At 52.6% G+C, this 13,657-nt stretch overlaps 7 non-coding genes across 7 annotated transcripts; 4 read left to right on the forward strand and 3 right to left on the reverse strand.

The window, feature by feature from the left end:
• The first annotated feature begins 921 nt into the window (after window positions 1-921).
• On the forward strand, window positions 922-993 carry TRNAW-CCA (transfer RNA tryptophan (anticodon CCA)). The gene has a single exon. It is a non-coding gene; the product is annotated as a tRNA-Trp (tRNA).
• Window positions 994-1,064: 71 nt separating this feature from the next.
• On the reverse strand, window positions 1,065-1,135 carry TRNAG-GCC (transfer RNA glycine (anticodon GCC)). The gene has a single exon. It is a non-coding gene; the product is annotated as a tRNA-Gly (tRNA).
• Window positions 1,136-2,838: 1,703 nt separating this feature from the next.
• Window positions 2,839-2,912, forward strand: TRNAN-GUU (transfer RNA asparagine (anticodon GUU)). The gene has a single exon. It is a non-coding gene; the product is annotated as a tRNA-Asn (tRNA).
• Window positions 2,913-3,307: 395 nt separating this feature from the next.
• On the reverse strand, window positions 3,308-3,378 carry TRNAG-GCC (transfer RNA glycine (anticodon GCC)). The gene has a single exon. It is a non-coding gene; the product is annotated as a tRNA-Gly (tRNA).
• A 4,416-nt stretch (window positions 3,379-7,794) lies between these two features.
• TRNAG-GCC (transfer RNA glycine (anticodon GCC)) lies at window positions 7,795-7,865 on the reverse strand. Its single transcript has one exon. It is a non-coding gene; the product is annotated as a tRNA-Gly (tRNA).
• A 1,705-nt stretch (window positions 7,866-9,570) lies between these two features.
• On the forward strand, window positions 9,571-9,644 carry TRNAN-GUU (transfer RNA asparagine (anticodon GUU)). The gene has a single exon. It is a non-coding gene; the product is annotated as a tRNA-Asn (tRNA).
• A 2,500-nt stretch (window positions 9,645-12,144) lies between these two features.
• On the forward strand, window positions 12,145-12,216 carry TRNAW-CCA (transfer RNA tryptophan (anticodon CCA)). Its single transcript has one exon. It is a non-coding gene; the product is annotated as a tRNA-Trp (tRNA).
• The last annotated feature ends 1,441 nt before the right edge of the window (window positions 12,217-13,657 follow it).

The raw sequence follows: 13,657 nt of genomic DNA on the forward strand, positions 1-13,657 counted from the left end.
CATGGGGATGATCGCGCAGAAGCAGCAAGTATCAGAGCCACCGAACCTGAGGTGAGTTACACGAGGAGAAAGAGCGACATGGGGACAGGGGCTAGGGCCTCAGGGAACAGCTACCACAATGCAACCTCGGGTGTGGGGATGCCACTCATTGCGGGTACTGCCCTGGGATTTCCTTTTAGAAAGAATCGCTGGTTAAAGTGTAGTGCACAAAAACCCCAACTCCTCGATTACACTATTAGATAACAATCTTTAACTGCCCCACCCACCCTGTGTGAGTCTCACCCACTTCCCGCCTGCTCCCTCTAGTCTGAGAGTTGTATCTCCACAAAAAACACACAGTGGGGCTCAATGAGCTGCTCATGTCTGACATGGACACCTAAGCAGTGCTGGATTCACAACCTGAAAGCCTGCAAAGGAAAGTGTGCCCGGCAGAAGATAAGCTGCCTGGCAACTCAGAACCTTCTTCTAAGAGAAGTAAGACATGTCACAATGGAGTCTAAGCCTACCTGTCTTATGCCAGGACCTTAGAGCTGCAGGCAGGAGCACAAAGGTAAAAACATATATTGAGTCCCAACACGCTCACTGCGGTGGTTGGTCTCTGTGGCGCAATCGGTTAGCGTGTTCGGCTGTTAACTGAAAGGTTGGTGGTTCAAACCCACCCAGGGACGTATGCTTTTGCCTACATCAAGTCCTGAATTAAAACACAGCTGTCTGGTTTTGCTCTTAGAGCTCTCGCTTTGCCTGCGTGACATGCTCTATCTCAACATTTCTATCTTCTCTCATCTCTTCACCTCTAGTCATTTCCACCAATAGGACTGGAAATGGGCCACCAAGCCTTCTACTTTAACCACAGGCGTACTGAGGGCCAATAAAAGGCACAGAAGCATTTCTTGATCAGGGGCTGAGAACTGCATGCACAGGGACCTCGTGGCGCAACGGTAGCGCGTCTGACTCCAGATCAGAAGGTTGCGTGTTCAAATCACGTCGGGGTCACTCTTTGACATTTTTTTGCCCACCAAGTCTATATCTCTGACTTCTAAAGCAAAGCCAAAAGAAGGGCGCTTTGCATTGGCCGGGAATCGAACCCGGGCCTCCCGCGTGGCAGGCGAGAATTCTACCACTGAACCACCAATGCTTCACTTACATAGACTGAGCAGAGAGCCCTGCCGTAGACAGTAGTGATGAGGCCCATGCATTCGCATGGGACACCTATGAACAAAGTTTGCATGGCAAGCCTTGGACTGCCAAACGTTCACATGCTGATGGCAGGAATCAGATGCAGGAGACTGAAACTATGAATGTTTCTGCTTTTGCTAAGGACAGTGGTTTGGGGCCAGTGTTGTGCTTGACAGAGCACGACATCAGCCTGCTCTCTGGCTGCTCCCGGGAGAAGTGGCTGACAGAAAGCACCCTCCAGACCACCAGCAATCTTGTGTTTCACAACATGCCACTGTCACTGGACTTTCCTTCTGGGAAAGCCTAGTCACTGACCTGGCCAGATTCCCTGTCCTCCCCAAAATCCTGGGGAGAAACGGGCAGAGTTCTGCGCCCTGCGCCCTCTTTCGCGTCCCTAACGCGCTCCCTATGCGCCCTACAGCCCTGGTCGGGCACAGCCCTGGTCGGGCTCATACCACTGGGGCCTCTGCCGAGGAAGAGCCCCGGAAGCCTGGGGCCAGGCCTATTGCACAGGCATCTTAGACCAGGCCATTCCGGGATTGCTGTGTTTCACGTCCTGCCCTTCAACACTCCTGGGAGGGCTTTCCCTGAGAACCCTCATGTCTCTCCCCTCCCAGGAGGCTGTGGTTCTATGCAAAATAGGGGGTGCACCACGGGCCGTCCCCTTTCCTCTCTCTCGCCAATATCTTTCACCAAAGCTGAGCCCTGCAGGTAAATGTATCTATCTGGCTGAGGGGCCAGGGAGGGCCTTTGCCTGCAGTCTTACAAGCCAGAGTGCAGAGAAGGCAGCAGCTCTGGGACCGGGACTCTTCTCAAAGACATATCTAACATGCCACAGTGGAGCTGAGATGGGCAAGACACGTGTCTCACAGGCAGGCAGCACAACAAGACAGTGGCAGGAAACTATGCTAACAAGGAAAGAGAAAAGTCACGTGTCTCGTGGCCTTCCCACCATTAGACAGTAGTCTGCGCAAGAAAACATCCAACAGTGACAGGACAACCAAGCAAATGACAAACGCCGTGCTGAATAAAGTCATCTTACATGACATTTCGTATAAAGGCCCAGATCATGGGGATGATCGCGCAGAAGCAGCAAGTATCAGAGCCACCGAACCTGAGGTGAGTTACACGAGGAGAAAGGGCGACATGGGGACAGGGGCTAGGGGCTCAGGGAACAGCTACCACAATGCAACCTCGGGTGTGGGGATGCCACTCATTGCGGGTACTGCCCTGGGATTTCCTTTTAGAAAGAATCGCTGGTTAAAGTGTAGTGCACAAAAAACCCAACTCCTCGATTACACTATTAGATAACATCCTTTAACTGCCCCACCCACCCTGTGTGAGTCTCACCCACTTCCCGCCTGCTCCCTCTAGTCTGAGAGTTGTATCTCCACAAAAAACACACAGTGGGGCTCAATGAGCTGCTCATGTCTGACATGGACACCTAAGCAGTGCTGGATTCACAACCTGAAAGCCTGCAAAGGAAAGTGTGCCCGGCAGAAGATAAGCTGCCTGGCAACTCAGAACCTTCTTCTAAGAGAAGTAAGACATGTCACAATGGAGTCTAAGCCTACCTGTCTTATGCCAGGACCTTAGAGCTGCAGGCAGGAGCACAAAGGTAAAAACATATATTGAGTGCCAACACGCTCACTGTGGTGGTTGGTCTCTGTGGCGCAATCGGTTAGCGCGTTCGGCTGTTAACCGAAAGGTTGGTGGTTCAAGCCCACCCAGGGACGTATGCTTTTGCCTACATCAAGTCCTGAATTAAAACACAGCTGTCTGGCTTTGCTCTTAGAGCTCTCGCTTTGCCTGCGTGACATGCTCTATCTCAACATTTCTATCTTCTCTCATCTCTTCACCTCTAGTCATTTCCACCAATAGGACTGGAAACGGGACACCAAGCCTTCTACTTTAACCACAGGCGTACTGAGGGCCAATAAAAGGCACAGAAGCATTTCTTGATCCGGGGCTGAGAACTGCATGCACAGGGACCTTGTGGCGCAACGGTAGCGCGTCTGACTCCAGATCAGAAGGTTGCGTGTTCAAATCACGTCGGGTCACTCTTTTACATTTTTTTGCCCACCAAGTCTATATCTCTGACTTCTAAAGCAAAGCCAAAAGAAGGGCGCTTTGCATTGGCCGGGAATCGAACCCGGGCCTCCCGCGTGGCAGGCGAGAATTCTACCACTGAACCACCAATGCTTCACTTACATAGGCTGAGCAGAGAGCCCTGCCGTAGACAGTAGTGATGAGGCCCATGCATTCGCATGGGACACCTATGAACAAAGTTTGCATGGCAAGCCTTGGACTGCCAAACGTTCACATGCTGATGGCAGGAATCAGATGCAGGAGACTGAAACTATGAATGTTTCTGCTTTTGCTAAGGACAGTGGTTTGGGGCCAGTGTTGTGCTTGACAGAGCACGACATCAGCCTGCTCTCTGGCTGCTCCCGGGAGAAGTGGCTGACAGAAAGCACCCTCCAGACCACCAGCAATCTTGTGTTTCACAACATGCCACTGTCACTGGACTTTCCTTCTGGGAAAGCCTAGTCACTGACCTGGCCAGATTCCCTGTCCTCCCCAAAATCCTAGGGAGAAACGGGCAGAGTTCTGCGCCCTGTGCCCTCTTTCGCGTCCCTAACGCGCTCCCAACGCGCCCTACAGCCCTGGTCGGGCACAGCCCTGGTCGGGCTCATACCACTGGGGCCTCTGCCGAGGAAGAGCCCCGGAAGCCTAGGGCCAGGCCTATTGCACAGGCATCTTAGACCAGGCCATTCCGGGATTGCTGTGTTTCACGTCCTGCCCTTCAACACTCCTGGGAGGGCTTTCCCTGAGAACCCTCATGTCTCTCCCCTCCCAGGAGGCTGTGGTTCTATGCAAAATAGGGGGTGCACCACGGGCCGTCCCCTTTCCTCTCTCTCGCCAATATCTTTCACCAAAGCTGAGCCCTGCAGGTAAATGTATCTATCTGGCTGAGGGGCCAGGGAGGGCCTTTGCCTGCAGTCTTACAAGCCAGAGTGCAGAGAAGGCAGCAGCTCTGGGACCGGGACTCTTCTCAAAGACATATCTAACATGCCACAGTGGAGCTGAGATGGGCAAGACACGTGTCTCACAGGCAGGCAGCACAACAAGACAGTGGCAGGAAACTATGCTAACAAGGAAAGAGAAAAGTCACGTGTCTCGTGGCCTTCCCACCATTAGACAGTAGTCTGCGCAAGAAAACATCCAACAGTGACAGGACAACCAAGCAAATGACAAACGCCGTGCTGAATAAAGTCATCTTACATGACATTTCGTATAAAGGCCCAGATCATGGGGATGATCGCGCAGAAGCAGCAAGTATCAGAGCCACCGAACCTGAGGTGAGTTACACGAGGAGAAAGGGCGACATGGGGACAGGGGCTAGGGGCTCAGGGAACAGCTACCACAATGCAACCTCGGGTGTGGGGATGCCACTCATTGCGGGTACTGCCCTGGGATTTCCTTTTAGAAAGAATCGCTGGTTAAAGTGTAGTGCACAAAAAACCCAACTCCTCGATTACACTATTAGATAACATCCTTTAACTGCCCCACCCACCCTGTGTGAGTCTCACCCACTTCCCGCCTGCTCCCTCTAGTCTGAGAGTTGTATCTCCACAAAAAACACACAGTGGGGCTCAATGAGCTGCTCATGTCTGACATGGACACCTAAGCAGTGCTGGATTCACAACCTGAAAGCCTGCAAAGGAAAGTGTGCCCGGCAGAAGATAAGCTGCCTGGCAACTCAGAACCTTCTTCTAAGAGAAGTAAGACATGTCACAATGGAGTCTAAGCCTACCTGTCTTATGCCAGGACCTTAGAGCTGCAGGCAGGAGCACAAAGGTAAAAACATATATTGAGTGCCAACACGCTCACTGTGGTGGTTGGTCTCTGTGGCGCAATCGGTTAGCGCGTGCGGCTGTTAACCGAATGGTTGGTGGTTCAAGCCCACCCAGGGACGTATGCTTTTGCCTACATCAAGTCCTGAATTAAAACACAGCTGTCTGGCTTTGCTCTTAGAGCTCTCGCTTTGCCTGCGTGACATGCTCTATCTCAACATTTCTATCTTCTCTCATCTCTTCACCTCTAGTCATTTCCACCAATAGGACTGGAAACGGGACACCAAGCCTTCTACTTTAACCACAGGCGTACTGAGGGCCAATAAAAGGCACAGAAGCATTTCTTGATCTGGGGCTGAGAACTGCATGCACAGGGACCTCGTGGCGCAACGGTAGCGCGTCTGACTCCAGATCAGAAGGTTGCGTGTTCAAATCACGTCAGGTCACTCTTTGACATTTTTTTGCCCACCAAGTCTATATCTCTGACTTCTAAAGCAAAGCCAAAAGAAGGGCGCTTTGCATTGGCCGGGAATCGAACCCGGGCCTCCCGCGGGGCAGGCGAGAATTCTACCACTGAACCACCAATGCTTCACTTACATAGGCTGAGCAGAGAGCCCTGCCGTAGACAGTAGTGATGAGGCCCATGCATTCGCATGGGACACCTATGAACAAAGTTTGCATGGCAAGCCTTGGACTGCCAAACGTTCACATGCTGATGGCAGGAATCAGATGCAGGAGACTGAAACTATGAATGTTTCTGCTTTTGCTAAGGACAGTGGTTTGGGGCCAGTGTTGTGCTTGACAGAGCACGACATCAGCCTGCTCTCTGGCTGCTCCCGGGAGAAGTGGCTGACAGAAAGCACCCTCCAGACCACCAGCAATCTTGTGTTTCACAACATGCCACTGTCACTGGACTTTCCTTCTGGGAAAGCCTAGTCACTGACCTGGCCAGATTCCCTGTCCTCCCCAAAATCCTGGGGAGAAACGGGCAGAGTTCTGCGCCCTGCGCCCTCTTTCGCGTCCCTAACGCGCTCCCAATGCGCCCTACAGCCCTGGTCGGGCACAGCCCTGGTCGGGCTCATACCACTGGGGCCTCTGCCGAGGAAGAGCCCCGGAAGCCTAGGGCCAGGCCTATTGCACAGGCATCTTAGACCAGGCCATTCCGGGATTGCTGTGTTTCACGTCCTGCCCTTCAACACTCCTGGGAGGGCTTTCCCTGAGAACCCTCATGTCTCTCCCCTCCCAGGAGGCTGTGGTTCTATGCAAAATAGGGGGTGCACCACGGGCCGTCCCCTTTCCTCTCTCTCGCCAATATCTTTCACCAAAGCTGAGCCCTGCAGGTAAATGTATCTATCTGGCTGAGGGGCCAGGGAGGGCCTTTGCCTGCAGTCTTACAAGCCAGAGTGCAGAGAAGGCAGCAGCTCTGGGACCGGGACTCTGCTCAAAGACATATCTAACATGCCACAGTGGAGCTGAGATGGGCACGACACGTGTCTCACAGGCAGGCAGCACAACAAGACAGTGGCAGGAAACTATGCTAACAAGGAAAGAGAAAAGTCACGTGTCTCGTGGCCTTCCCACCATTAGACAGTAGTCTGCGCAAGAAAACATCCAACAGTGACAGGACAACCAAGCAAATGACAAACGCCGTGCTGAATAAAGTCATCTTACATGACATTTCGTACAAAGGCCCAGATCATGGGGATGATCGCGCAGAAGAAGCAAGTATCAGAGCCACCGAACCTGAGGTGAGTTACACGAGGAGAAAGGGCGACATGGGGACAGGGGCTAGGGGCTCAGGGAACAGCTACCACAATGCAACCTCGGGTGTGGGGATGCCACTCATTGCGGGTACTGCCCTGGGATTTCCTTTTAGAAAGAATCGCTGGTTAAAGTGTAGTGCACAAAAAACCCAACTCCTCAATTACACTATTAGATAACATCCTTTAACTGCCCCACCCACCCTGTGTGAGTCTCACCCACTTCCCGCCTGCTCCCTCTAGTCTGAGAGTTGTATCTCCACAAAAAACACACAGTGGGGCTCAATGAGCTGCTCATGTCTGACATGGACACCTAAGCAGTGCTGGATTCACAACCTGAAAGCCTGCAAAGGAAAGTGTGCCCAGCAGAAGATAAGCTGCCTGGCAACTCAGAACCTTCTTCTAAGAGAAGTAAGACATGTCACAATGGAGTCTAAGCCTACCTGTCTTATGCCAGGACCTTAGAGCTGCAGGCAGGAGCACAAAGGTAAAAACATATATTGAGTCCCAACACGCTCACTGCAGTGGTTGGTCTCTGTGGCGCAATCGGTTACCGCGTTCGGCTGTTAACCGAAAGGTTGGTGGTTCAAGCCCACCCAGGGACGTATGCTTTTGCCTACATCAAGTCCTGAATTAAAACACAGCTGTCTGGCTTTGCTCTTAGAGCTCTCGCTTTGCCTGCGTGACATGCTCTATCTCAACATTTCTATCTTCTCTCATCTCTTCACCTCTAGTCATTTCCACCAATAGGACTGGAAACGGGCCACCAAGCCTTCTACTTTAACCACAGGCGTACTGAGGGCCAATAAAAGGCACAGAAGCATTTCTTGATCCGGGGCTGAGAACTGCATGAACAGGGACCTCGTGGCGAAACGGTAGTGCGTCTGACTCCAGATCAGAAGGTTGCGTGTTCAAATCACGTCGGGGTCACTCTTTGACATTTTTTTCCCCACCAAGTCTATATCTCTGACTTCTAAAGCAAAGCCAAAAGAAGGGCGCTTTGCATTGGCCGGGAATCGAACCCGGGCCTCCCGCGTGGCAGGCGAGAATTCTACCACTGAACCACCAATGCTTCATTTACATAGGCTGAGCAGAGAGCCCTGCCGTAGACAGTAGTGATGAGGCCCATGCATTCGCATGGGACACCTATGAACAAAGTTTGCATGGCAAGCCTTGGACTGCCAAACGTTCACATGCTGATGGCAGGAATCAGATGCAGGAGACTGAAACTATGAATGTTTCTGCTTTTGCTAAGGACAGTGGTTTGGGGCCAGTGTTGTGCTTGACAGAGCACGACATCAGCCTGCTCTCTGGCTGCTCCCGGGAGAAGTGGCTGACAGAAAGCACCCTCCAGACCACCAGCAATCTTGTGTTTCACAACATGCCACTGTCACTGGACTTTCCTTCTGGGAAAGCCTAGTCACTGACCTGGCCAGATTCCCTGTCCTCCCCAAAATCCTGGGGAGAAACGGGCAGAGTTCTGCGCCCTGCGCCCTCTTTCGCGTCCCTAACGCGCTCCCAACGCGCCCTACAGCCCTGGTCGGGCACAGCCCTGGTCGGGCTCATACCACTGGGGCCTCTGCCGAGGAAGAGCCCCGGAAGCCTAGGGCCAGGCCTATTGCACAGGCATCTTAGACCAGGCCATTCCGGGATTGCTGTGTTTCACGTCCTGCCCTTCAACACTCCTGGGAGGGCTTTCCCTGAGAACCCTCATGTCTCTGCCCTCCCAGGAGGCTGTGGTTCTATGCAAAATAGGGGGTGCACCACGGGCCGTCCCCTTTCCTCTCTCTCGCCAATATCTTTCACCAAAACTGAGCCCTGCAGGTAAATGTATCTATCTTGCTGAGGGGCCAGGGAGGGCCTTTGCCTGCAGTCTTACAAGCCAGAGTGCAGAGAAGGCAGCAGCTCTGGGACCGGGACTCTGCTCAAAGACATATCTAACATGCCACAGTGGAGCTGAGATGGGCAAGACACGTGTCTCACAGGCTGGCAGCACACCAAGACAGTGGCAGGAAACTATGCTAACAAGGAAAGAGAAAAGTCACGTGTCTCGTGGCCTTCCCACCATTAGACAGTAGTCTGCGCAAGAAAACATCCAACAGTGACAGGACAACCAAGCAAATGACAAACGCCGTGCTGAATAAAGTCATCTTACATGACATTTCGTACAAAGGCCCAGATCATGGGGATGATCGCGCAGCAGAAGCAGCAAGTATCAGAGCCACCGAACCTGGGGTGAGTTACACGAGGAGAAAGGGCGACATGGGGACAGGGGCTATGGGCTCAGGGAACAGCTACCACAATGCAACCTCGGGTGTGGGGATGCCCCTCATTGCGGGTACTGCCCTGGGATTTCCTTTTAGAAAGAATCGCTGGTTAAAGTGTAGTGCACAAAAAACCCAACTCCTCGATTAACTATTAGATAACATCCTTTAACTGCCCCACCCACCCTGTGTGAGTCTCACCCACTTCCCGCCTGCTCCCTCTAGTCTGAGAGTTGTATCTCCACAAAAAACACACAGTGGGGCTCAATGAGCTGCTCATGTCTGACATGGACACCTAAGCAGTGCTGGATTCACAACCTGAAAGCCTGCAAAGGAAAGTGTGCCCGGCAGAAGATAAGCTGCCTGGCAACTCAGAACCTTCTTCTAAGAGAAGTAAGACATGTCACAATGGAGTCTAAGCCTACCTGTCTTATGCCAGGACCTTAGAGCTGCAGGCAGGAGCACAAAGGTAAAAACATATATTGAGTCCCAACACGCTCACTGCGGTGGTTGGTCTCTGTGGCGCAATCGGTTAGCGCGTTCGGCTGTTAACCGAAAGGTTGGTGGTTCAAGCCCACCCAGGGACGTATGCTTTTGCCTACATCAAGTCCTGAATTAAAACACAGCTGTCTGGCTTTGCTCTTAGAGCTCTCGCTTTGCCTGCGTGACATGCTCTATCTCAACATTTCTATCTTCTCTCATCTCTTCACCTCTAGTCATTTCCACCAATAGGACTGGAAACGGGACACCAAGCCTTCTACTTTAACCACAGGCGTACTGAGGGCCAATAAAAGGCACAGAAGCATTTCTTGATCCGGGGCTGAGAACTGCATGCACAGGGACCTCGTGGCGCAACGGTAGCGCGTCTGACTCCAGATCACAAGGTTGCGTGTTCAAATCACGTCGGGGTCACTCTTTGACATTTTTTTCCCCACCAAGTCTATATCTCTGACTTCTAAAGCAAAGCCAAAAGAAGGGCGCTTTACATTGGCCGTAAATCGAACCTGGGCCTCCCGCGTGGCAGGCGAGAATTCTACCACTGAACCACCAATGCTTCACTTACATAGGCTGAGCAGAGAGCCCTGCCGTAGACAGTAGTGATGAGGCCCATGCATTCGAATGGGACACCTATGAACAAAGTTTGCATGGCAAGCCTTGGACTGCCAAACGTTCACATGCTGATGGCAGGAATCAGATGCAGGAGACTGAAACTATGAATGTTTCTGCTTTTGCTAAGGACAGTGGTTTGGGGCCAGTGTTGTGCTTGACAGAGCACGACATCAGCCTGCTCTCTGGCTGCTCCCAGGAGAAGTGGCTGACAGAAAGCACCCTCCAGACCACCAGCAATCTTGTGTTTCACAACATGCCACTGTCACTGGACTTTCCTTCTGGGAAAGCCTAGTCACTGACCTGGCCAGATTCCCTGTCCTCCCCAAAATCCTGGGGAGAAACGGGGAGAGTTCTGCGCCCTGCGCCCTCTTTCGCGTCCCTAACGCGCTCCCAACGCGCCCTACAGCCCTGGTCGGGCACAGCCCTGGTCGGGCTCATACCACTGGGGCCTCTGCCGAGGAAGAGCCCCGGAAGCCTAGGGCCAGGCCTATTGCACAGGCATCTTAGACCAGGCCATTCCGGGATTGCTGTGTTTCACGTCCTGCCCTTCAACACTCCTGGGAGGGCTTTCCCTGAGAACCCTCATGTCTCTCCCCTCCCAGGAGGCTGTGGTTCTATGCAAAATAGGGGGTGCACCACGGGCCGTCCCCTTTCCTCTCTCTCGCCAATATCTTTCACCAAAGCTGAGCCCTGCAGGTAAATGTATCTATCTGGCTGAGGGGCCAGGGAGGGCCTTTGCCTGCAGTCTTACAAGCCAGAGTGCAGAGAAGGCAGCAGCTCTGGGACCGGGACTCTGCTCAAAGACATATCTAACATGCCACAGTGGAGCTGAGATGGGCAAGACACGTGTCTCACAGGCTGGCAGCACACCAAGACAGTGGCAGGAAACTATGCTAACAAGGAAAGAGAAAAGTCACGTGTCTCGTGGCCTTCCCACCATTAGACAGTAGTCTGCGCAAGAAAACATCCAACAGTGACAGGACAACCAAGCAAATGACAAACGCCGTGCTGAATAAAGTCATCTTACATGACATTTCGTACAAAGGCCCAGATCATGGGGATGATCGCGCAGCAGAAGCAGCAAGTATCAGAGCCACCGAACCTGGGGTGAGTTACACGAGGAGAAAGGGCGACATGGGGACAGGGGCTATGGGCTCAGGGAACAGCTACCACAATGCAACCTCGGGTGTGGGGATGCCACTCATTGCGGGTACTGCCCTGGGATTTCCTTTTAGAAAGAATCGCTGGTTAAAGTGTAGTGCACAAAAAACCCAACTCCTCGATTACACTATTAGATAACATCCTTTAACTGCCCCACCCACCCTGTGTGAGTCTCACCCACTTCCCGCCTGCTCCATCTAGTCTGAGAGTTGTATCTCCACAAAAAACACACAGTGGGGCTCAATGAGCTGCTCATGTCTGACATGGACACCTAAGCAGTGCTGGATTCACAACCTGAAAGCCTGCAAAGGAAAGTGTGCCCGGCAGAAGATAAGCTGCCTGGCAACTCAGAACCTTCTTCTAAGAGAAGTAAGACATGTCACAATTGAGTCTAAGCCTACCTGTCTTATGCCAGGACCTTAGAGCTGCAGGCAGGAGCACAAAGGTAAAAACATATATTGAGTCCCAACACGCTCACTGCGGTGGTTGGTCTCTGTGGCGCAATCGGTTAGCACGTTCAGCTGTTAACCGAAAGGTTGGTGGTTCAAGCCCACCCAGGGACGTATGCTTTTGCCTACATCAAGTCCTGAATTAAAACACAGCTGTCTGGCTTTGCTCTTAGAGCTCTCGCTTTGCCTGCGTGACATGCTCTATCTCAACATTTCTATCTTCTCTCATCTCTTCACCTCTAGTCATTTCCACCAATAGGACTGGAAACGGGCCACCAAGCCTTCTACTTTAACCACAGGCGTACTGAGGGCCAATAAAAGGCACAGAAGCATTTCTTGATCCGGGGCTGAGAACTGCATGCACAGAGACCTCGTGGCGCAACGGTAGCGCGTCTGACTCCAGATCAGAAGGTTGCGTGTTCAAATCACGTCGGGGTCACTCTTTGACATTTTTTTTCCCACCAAGTCTATATTTCTGACTTCTAAAGCAAAGCCAAAAGAAGGGCGCTTTGCATTGGCCAGGAATCGAACCCGGGCCTCCCGCGTGGCAGGCGAGAATTCTACCACTGAACCACCAATGCTTCACTTACATAGGCTGAGCAGAGAGCCCTGCCGTAGACAGTAGTGATGAGGCCCATGCATTTGCATGGGACACCTATGAACAAAGTTTGCATGGCAAGCCTTGGACTGCCAAACGTTCACATGCTGATGGCAGGAATCAGATGCAGGAGACTGAAACTATGAATGTTTCTGCTTTTGCTAAGGACAGTGGTTTGGGGCCAGTGTTGTGCTTGACAGAGCATGACATCAGCCTGCTCTCTGGCTGCTCCCGGGAGAAGTGGCTGACAGAAAGCACCCTCCAGACCACCAGCAATCTTGTGTTTCACAACATGCCACTGTCACTGGACTTTCCTTCTGGGAAAGCCTAGTCACTGACCTGGCCAGATTCCCTGTCCTCCCCAAAATCCTGGGGAGAAACGGGCAGAGTTCTGCGCCCTGCGCCCTCTTTCGCGTCCCTAACGCGCTCCCAATGCGCCCTACAGCCCTGGTCGGGCACAGCCCTGGTCGGGCTCATACCACTGGGGCCTCTGCCGAGGAAGAGCCCCGGAAGCCTAGGGCCAGGCCTATTGCACAGGCATCTTAGACCAGGCCATTCCGGGATTGCTGTGTTTCACGTCCTGCCCTTCAACACTCCTGGGAGGGCTTTCCCTGAGAACCCTCATGTCTCTCCCCTCCCAGGAGGCTGTGGTTCTATGCAAAATAGGGGGTGCACCACGGGCCGTCCCCTTTCCTCTCTCTCGCCAATATCTTTCACCAAAGCTGAGCCCTGCAGGTAAATGTATCTATCTGGCTGAGGGGCCAGGGAGGGCCTTTGCCTGCAGTCTTACAAGCCAGAGTGTAGAGAAGGCAGCAGCTCTGGGACCGGGACTCTGCTCAAAGACATATCTAACATGCCACAGTGGAGCTGAGATGGGCAAGACACGTGTCTCACAGGCTGGCAGCACACCAAGACAGTGGCAGGAAACTATGCTAACAAGGAAAGAGAAAAGTCACGTGTCTCGTGGCCTTCCCACCATTAGACAGTAGTCTGCGCAAGAAAACATCCAACAGTGACAGGACAACCAAGCAAATGACAAACGCCGTGCTAAATAAAGTCATCTTACATGACATTTCGTACAAAGGCCCAGATCATGGGGATGATCGCGCAGAAGCAGCAAGTATCAGAGCCACCGAACCTGAGGTGAGTTACACGAGGAGAAAGGGCGACATGGGGACAGGGGCTAGGGGCTCAGGGAACAGCTACCACAATGCAACCTCGGGTGTGGGGATGTCACTCATTGCGGGTACTGCCCTGGGATTTCCTTTTAGAAAGAATCGCT

The sequence above is a fragment of the Pleurodeles waltl genome, chromosome 4_1 (genome assembly GCF_031143425.1).
Source record: "Pleurodeles waltl isolate 20211129_DDA chromosome 4_1, aPleWal1.hap1.20221129, whole genome shotgun sequence".
Lineage (NCBI taxonomy): Eukaryota > Metazoa > Chordata > Amphibia > Caudata > Salamandridae > Pleurodeles > Pleurodeles waltl.